Below are 8,214 nucleotides of genomic sequence, written 5' to 3'. Positions count from 1 at the left end.
TAGATCAGTTCTGCATGGGAGATGGCAAGGACCCCTTGACCTCTTAGTATGTGGATTGACTAAAGCAAAATCACCAGTGTGTGGGACTGTAGTTATGCTGAATAGGTGCGGTGGTTCTCAGTTATGTGCACATGAAAAATAAAAGTAAAGCAACATTGAGTAAACCGGTAGCCATTGGCAGCATATCTCCGCCAGGCATAGGCAGAAAACCTGAGCGTTCTCCTTTAAGGGCAGCAGCTCCAGTGTGATGATGATGATCACTCAGTCAGTTTCATTATGGGGGAGGGGCGGCTTGTGGGAGGGGGAGGGATTTCGCTCATACAGCTCATGTCTAGCTCTTCAGTCATTAGTGTCATCTGTGTAGGGACACTCCATGTGTGTGAAGGGGGATGGGGAGGAGATAGATTTTCCTCCTTGCAGGAGATCCATGGGGGTGGGGAGGTTTGAGTGGTAGAAGGTTGCCTGAGCTTTTCATTTGATTTTCTGAATTGTGCTTTCATCACAAACGCTTTCTCTCTGAGGAAGCTCTGGATCCTCTGTATTCAAGGCATGGGACACACATTTATTTAGGTACTGCAAGATTTTTTTCCTGAAGAACTGTGAAAGCTGTATGACCATGCTGCAAGTTAAATTGTAGCTCATCACTGCACCTAAGTATACACCAGATACAAGTATCATCATCTCATGTTTTACTGCATTCAAGGAGGCATGTGATACTTCTACAGAAAAAAATGCATGTTGCCAAAAACTCAGTTTAAAGCACTGATCCTGTGCTTATTTGGATTTAGTTGTGGTTTACTTGTGATAAGTGAAAGTATCAAACTGTTGCGGGGGGGAGGTTATGGAAATCAATGTTACATCAATAAGACTAAATGATTATTCAGTTAAAACAACTGCTCATTTTCATGGGACAATTACAAATCTCTCAAACAAATACCACTGTTTTCCTTTCCTCTGTGGTGTTTTGGTTTCAGCCTATGTGTTTAGCCCTTCCACCAGCTTAGCCCGCTGGGATTGAACACTTTTGCCCCTGACTGAATTGGAGAGGGAATGTAGGCTTCAGAATCACTTTTTAACCCTTTCATAGTAGTTATGAGAGATATCTGCATGCCCCTATATAGAAAACAATTTATTATAAACAGAGAAAATGAAATTCAAGCAGGGAAACTGCTTAGTGTCTCCAGATTTACCCTTCCCATAGACTAAACTACACCAGCTAATTTATGCCAGAAAAACTCACATGCCATGGCCAGGGCCATCCCTGAGGTGTGGGGAATCAGGGCGACCGCCACAGGCGCTGCACTTCGGGGGGCCCGTGGAGCGGGGTGGAGCAGTAGTGGCGCGGAGCTGGGAGGAGTGGCGGCTCTGCATCCAGCTGCTCGCTTCCCTCCCTCCCCACCCCGCCACTGCCGATGCAGATACCGATGCTGCAGCTGCCATCAGCAGCTTCTCCAGGTCCAGGGCCCATGGGATCAGAGTAGGGGCAGGGCCCTGCATGAGCTGATTTGCCCTGGGCCCCACAGCCTGCTTGGGTCAGCTTTGGCCATGGCTCTCTGGCTAAGGGGTTTGCCTACTAGGCATTGGAGCCAGGAGGTTGTGAGCTCAATCTTGGGTATAGGCCCAGAGGCCCCCTGCCTGGATAGAGGAATGCAGGAAAATAGTAAGGCCCTACAAGGAGAAACCGGGGGACCTGGATTTTTTCAGCCTCTGCAGAAGAAGGCTGAGAGGGGATCTTGTGGCTAATTACAAATTTGGGGGGGTGCTTCCCCCCTACCTTTGGGGTTTTGAAGAGGAGACTGGACAAGCACCTGGCTGGGCTCATAGGACCCCAGTGCTCCCCTCTGCCCAAGACATGGGGTTGGACTCAATGACCGATTAAGGTCCCTTCTGACCCTAACAACTATGAAACTATAATTGATGTGATATTTGCAGTGAGATTCCTCACGGAAACGTTCAGAGAAAACAGGAAAACATTTATCCAAATGTTCACTGACAAGGATAATGAACATGACTGTACCAAAAGAAGTGATATGATAGTGCATGAATGGAGCAACTGGTATTGGAAATCTATGTAAGACTCATGTAAGACATGTATAGAGGCTCAGCGTAAGTTATAAGTTCATTCAGGAAGACCAGGGATTTCTCAGTTAAGGTTGGGGGCCATCAAGGTCTGTTCCTGTTTGTGCTAATTCTGCATACACTTATCAAGGGCTTTTAGTAGGATGCTCTTGATGAATGGTTCTTGCAGTTGATGTGGCTTTGCTTGCAGGAAGGAGAGAGCAAGTGCAGGGGCGGGCAATTATTTTGGGTGGAGAGCCGCTTACTGAGGTTTGGCAAGCCATCGGGGGGTGCTTGACAGGTAGCCAGGGGCAGGTAAATATTAATTTTCTAAATTTTTTTAGGGGCCTTGTGAGCTGGATAGAATGTCCTGGCAGGCCACATCCAGCCTGCGGGCCATATTTTGCCCACCCCTGAGGTAGAGAGTGACTTGGATGAATGAAGGCATATCCAGAAAAGGCACCATCTGTGCATCAGCAAGGAAACAGCAGAGAATGTCATGCATGTTTTCAAGTGATATCAAGGGGAACATACCCATGGTAGTAGAAAACCAGCACATCACATCTGTGTGCAAGTTCAAGTATATAGTACCCTCAAAAAATAGAGAGATGAGGAAATGAGTGTCATGGCAGGTGATAGGAAGATGCCAGTTTGTTTTAAGAGAAAAATCTACAGACATTTTTAAGGCTGTTGCTGCTATATGGATCAGACTGTTGGGCAATGAAGAAACAAGATATATCCTTTATGGTGGTAATAGGGATGAGGATACTGAGGTGGATTTCTGGAGAAAGATCATGTAAGAAACAAAGAGGTATAGCAAAGGTGACATCAGCAAAGGAATGGCTAAGCAGAAGCAGACTGATGGTTTGAGCATATAGCCAGAGGACCTGAAAGGTGTGGGGAAGATGGTCCAGGGCAGGGCAGTGAGGGGCAGGAAATAGAGGGTGAGACCTAAGAAGATGTGGAATGAGTGTATAAACCAAGAGCTGGGAACATGTGGTGCTTCAGCAGAAATGGTGACAGGCAGAAGCTTGTGGAGAATGAGGACATGAGAAGTGGACCCTACCTCCTGGGAGCAGGATCAGAAGAGGCACTGATGATCAATGATTTTTTCAGGGTGATTAAAGCCCTACCTTAAACACCATACCTCATAGACCAGGTCAAATGGTTTCAGAGTTCTTGTTAAAATATCTCTTCATCTTCTTCCCTTGCATTTTCTTTCCTTCCTTGTTTTGTTGTAAACTATGACTTATGGGTAGCAGTCTGGACCCTTTTGAAAAGGGTTTCTTCTTCTCTTAATATTGTGTAAAAAATCTATATTGATTGTAGATGGATATAAACTGCCAACATGTTTCAAAAACATTTACCTTTCAGAACCATTACAGAGCAACATGTGTAGCCTGCTACTGTAGATGCAATGCACCACATGAATTCAAGTCACTAAATGTTCTGAGTTTTGAGGTTGTATCCTTAGCCTCTAAGGACTCCTGGCATGGCACTTTGTCCTAGTTTGGCGCCAGGAAGAATCCTGCTGGGTCTGCTGAAAGGATGCAGCATGAGACTATGTGGTACCAACAGAGCCAACTAGCCTACTATGTGAATGCAGCTATGCTAATTAGCATAAGCTAATTTGCCCGGATGCAGCACTACGTAGATATACCTTTACGCTAGGGACAGATGTTAAACATAAACTGGCTTAAGTGATCAGAAAACAGTTTAAACCTGTAACAGAATAGAAGTTCAGGGCACATAAACCACTTTCAAAATGGCCAAAACTGGTTTAAGATAAACCTGGTTGAACGTAGTATCAGACTTAACTGATTTAGGTCAAACTGGTTTAAGGAACTTCTGTCACCTCCCAGGCAGATCCTGATGGGAGAGGGCAGGAAAGAGCGATTCCCCCTTCCTCACCCCTTCTCGCCTCAGGGGTCCAGCCCAGGCCAGCATCTGACCATGCCCTGCCACTTGAGAGGCAAAGCCTGGCAGAGGCTGCTTTCCCCTCCTTCTACAGGCACACCCTGGCTGGGGACCATGCAGGCCAGGGTTGGGGTTTAAACCTGTGCCCAATTGTACTCAGCAGCCTGCCAGAGCCTGGCCACATGCCCCTACCAACTCAAGCAGAGTTGGGGAAAAGGCCAGGAGGGCTTTTCTCCTAGCTTCCCTCCAGCCTTTCTCCACTGCTGAAGGGAAGGGAGAGCTTGCTTTAGCACCCCCCAGCTTCTGGCCTGAGCTACTGCAGGGATGTGGCTGCATTTCTGGAATCAAAAGTGAATGTCTATTCACTTGCTTCTGAGTTCAATCTATGCAGTTTAGACTAATCTCAAAGACTGAATTGATTCAGACTCAGGCTTTTTGAATGTCTGTACTTAGCCCTATTGTTGCTTCTCTGAGCTCAGTGTGCTTAGTGCCTCACTAAAGTGGCTACCTTGACTGGATCTGGAAGTGCTATATACTATTTCTGGGTCTGGCAGCATGTGAAGCACTCAGAACTGTGTCCCAAATTTTATTCCTCAACATTTGGTTTAACAATGAATACATTTGACTCTGTGTTGTAATTAAATGCAATATTTGATTGGCACTGAGTAATACTCTTTGGAGGAAGAAAGTTGTCTTCAGCAGCTAAATTAGAATCCTTTAACTATATCTAAGTGATTTTGCATGAGTTTCATTAATAATCCTGACCCACAGAGGTTAACTCCCATTTGCTAAAATAAATAGTATCTTCTAAGCATCTTATCTAAGGCAAAGTATTCTGACATGATATTTACTGAGACTCTTTTGGCCATTGATGTACTGTTGTTTGATGTCTTTGCTGCGGTGAGCTGGGGGATTTAAGCAGCTTTCAGAAGGGAAAAGAAAATGTTATGGGTGGTTACTATTTCAACTCTAATTTAGAAAGGATATCAACTTCACTATAACTTCTACACAATTGTAACATATCATAGCAAGTGTAAAATTAGGCCAATTTTGTAAAAAAACCATGGGATTAAATGAGGATGATTCTGCCTTGAGTAGGGTTGGATTAGATGACTTTTACAGCCCTATTTTTCTCTGATTCTACCCAAAAAGTTGCCAGCACTGGAGTGTAGGGTATTTATTTAACAATATTTCCCTAGAAAATAATATTTTTTCAATAAATCTGAATACCAATTTGTTATAGGGCACCTTCCTGGTCTTTGGTGCTCACGCTGATCATCGTCCTTTCTTGGACTCATCTGCCACACCTTGATGGGAGAACGTAAAGTAAGTACCTAAAGAAGGGAAGTCTGTGACTCATGCGGGATGTCAAGTGTTCAGTATTACTGGCCTCCATTGTGGGGCTCTGGCACCCCTTATACCCTGTCCATGCCCAACCAATCCATATCTCAAGATTTGTCTCACAGGGGGCCCTGAACTCCTTATCCAATTTATAGACTCAGTGGGTTTGTTCAGCCAGCTGACCTCTCCACTGCCTTGGTAACACTACAGTCTGTTCCTATATCTTGGAGTTCCTCATCATAGGTCTTCAGTAGTCCTAAAGGGGTCAAGAGGGTATCCACCATCCCTGATCCCCCTCCAGCATCTCTCACTCCTCTTCTAGTCTCTTGGAGCAGCAGGGTCACAGATCCTGATGACCTTCTTATGTCACTCCCTCTTCCACTTTCCACCAGTTGCCAGGTCCCCCAGTACCTTATCTTCAACTCTTGGCTACCTTGTGGTTGTATGTCCGCACTGTCCCAGATTTATGACTGTCTCAGTCAATAAAATTCTACACCTCTGTGTAGACTGGTGCAACCCTACTGGCTGCCCCAGGGCCCTCTCCTTCTCTGTTGTTACCTCTTTATAGGTTCTTCTGGCCATCCAGACCAGTTAGGGATGTCCCTCACACTGCTGGTTCCACTTGTTTTTAAAACGGCCTGCTGCGGGATGACAACATTCATCTGTACCATAAACTATGCATCTGTCCCTGGTAAGTTAACTCACCATGTCTCTTCTTCCAAACAGGGGCCAGTAATGATCCTCTGCTATATACCCTCCCCACTAATTTTCATGTCCCCTTTTACTGGGCTAAGGATTTTTTCTTGCTCCATGTAGTCTCTTCCTCTCTTTTCCTCCAATTCCCCCTCTTGGTGTCATAGGTTCTTCTTCCTCTGGACTACAGGACAGAAAGTTAGCTGTCATGTTCTTTTGTCCCGGGTAACGCTATACAGAAAAATAGAAGGGTTGAAGGCTAGCACCTAATGCATAATTGTTGCTTTCTCCATTTTTGTAGACTGCAGCCATTTAAGTGGGGCATCACTGGTAATCATTATAAATTTCCTCCCTGTTAAATAGTATCTAAAGAGTTCTGTGAAGAAATCCCCCTCTATCTGTCCCTGCCTTGGGTCATTCCAGCTGCACCTCTCTCTCTCTTGCTTTCTTTTTTGGTTCAGGCTGGTCAACCAGGTGACTGGTCCAGGTACATATGTGGCCTGGATGAATTCCTGTATGTAAAAACTTTGAAATTAGCCAGAAGTTAGGATTTATGTCTAGGTAGATGCATTTTAAAAGGTATATTATGTCCAAGACTGTGTTAGACTCTGATTGATTATGTTTGCTCAAAGTGTATTCTGACTTCCTTGCTCCTGCCTGACCCCTGCCCTGATCAATAATGGTACTGGGTTACAGTTTGCCTGGTTGTTTCACTGTTGGGGTGAGAGGCAAGCCTTTTGTTCCCAGCCTGGCTGCACAGCTGGCCTGTGTATGTTCCCTCAGTCATACCTGAGGTTATCTGGGGATGCTTCAGGCTGAAAGAGGCACCCAGAAATATTGCTAATGGGCAAAGCACTCCCAGGGTCTGTGTGCCCTAGGCTGCACAGAGCCCTAAAGAAGACCGGTGCCCGGGTGGTGGCAGTGTTACCCCAGGCTTGCGAGCGTTCTCCACGAAGTGGGACAGCTGGCAGTAGGCACCCCATGGGAGACTCCCAAAGTGAGGTTTTTGGCTCTGGCACAGTGAGACGGGTGGCTCTGCAAATTAGTGCTGCCACAAGTTCCATGCCCCACCATATGGCCAAGTACTCCCTCTCAATTGTAGAGTAACAGATCTTCACCCTGTTTTCAGCTAGCATAGGATATAAGTCATTCCTCACCCTGTACTCATTGGAATAATAGCACTCCCACTGCTACTCCTGAAGCATCTGTCTGCAGGTAAAAAAACTTCCCTAAAATTCGGGCTGTATAACATAGGATTTTGGCAAAGTGCCCTCTTCAAACCCTCAAATTGTAAGACTGCAGTGGGTGGCCACTGTACATCTTTTTTCTTTCCTCCCTTGATCGTTTCAGTTAAGGGTGCTGCCAGTTCAGAAAGCCTCAAGGTAAATTTCTGGTAATAGTTTGCCATCTCCAGGAAGGACTGCAACTGCTTCCAAATGTGTGGTGGTTGGTAGTTCCTTATCACTGAGACTTTGTCAGCTAAAGATCTAATGCAACTCTGTCCTACTTAGAATCCTAGATACTGGGTTTCCTTTTGACCCAGAGCACATTTCCAAGGGCTGGCAGTCAGACCCACCACCTGTAATTCCCTTAGGACTGTTCTTAAATGTTGCTTGTGTTGCTCCCAATTTTCTGAGAATATAATGATGCCACCAAAAAGGACTGATGGGGGGCTAAAATATAGTTTATCAACTTCTGAAATGATGCAGCAGCCCTGTGCAGCCCAAACAGCATGTGCATAAACTGAAAAAGCCCCCACAGGGTCCTCTCTTTATCAGCTGCCAATGTAGGTATTTGCCAGTAGCCCTTGGTTAGGTCTAGAGTTGATATGACATGGGCCTGGCCTATTTTCTCTAACACGTCATCTACTTGGGGCACAGGTAAGGTGTTGAACGTGGAGACCATGTTAACTTTCCTATAGTCCATGCACAATCGAAATTGTGCCATCAGACTTGGGTACTATGATCACTGGGCTATTCCAGGGGCTTCGGTACTCCTCTATGATCTCCCACTTTCTTATTTGTTCTAGCTGTCTCTTTACAGGTTCAAACAAATGCTTAGGATGCCTCCTCTACTGATCTCTCACAATACAGCCCAAGGGTATAACTAAACGATGTTTGACCCCACAAGCTGTCCCAGGTTTTTCATTGAACACAGCCTGGAATTCCCCAACTAACTAGTAGAGCCAGGCTTTTTGAGTTGTTA

At 45.5% G+C, this 8,214-nt stretch overlaps 1 long non-coding RNA gene across 1 annotated transcript in view; it reads left to right on the top strand.

The window, feature by feature from the left end:
• The window catches only part of LOC109308187, a 13,057-nt gene extending 5,283 nt beyond the window's left edge, over window positions 1-7,774 (top strand). Inside the window, exons 2-3 of the long non-coding RNA XR_002100520.1 lie at window positions 2,850-2,854; window positions 7,762-7,774. This is a non-coding gene — a long non-coding RNA (uncharacterized LOC109308187). The remainder of the gene's footprint in view (window positions 1-2,849; window positions 2,855-7,761) is intronic.
• Window positions 7,775-8,214: the final 440 nt, after the last annotated feature.

This window comes from Crocodylus porosus, unplaced genomic scaffold (genome assembly GCF_001723895.1).
Source record: "Crocodylus porosus isolate Cpor-Errol unplaced genomic scaffold, CroPor_comp1, whole genome shotgun sequence".
NCBI lineage: Eukaryota > Metazoa > Chordata > Crocodylia > Crocodylidae > Crocodylus > Crocodylus porosus.
This window is presented reverse-complemented; position numbering and strand designations above follow the sequence as displayed.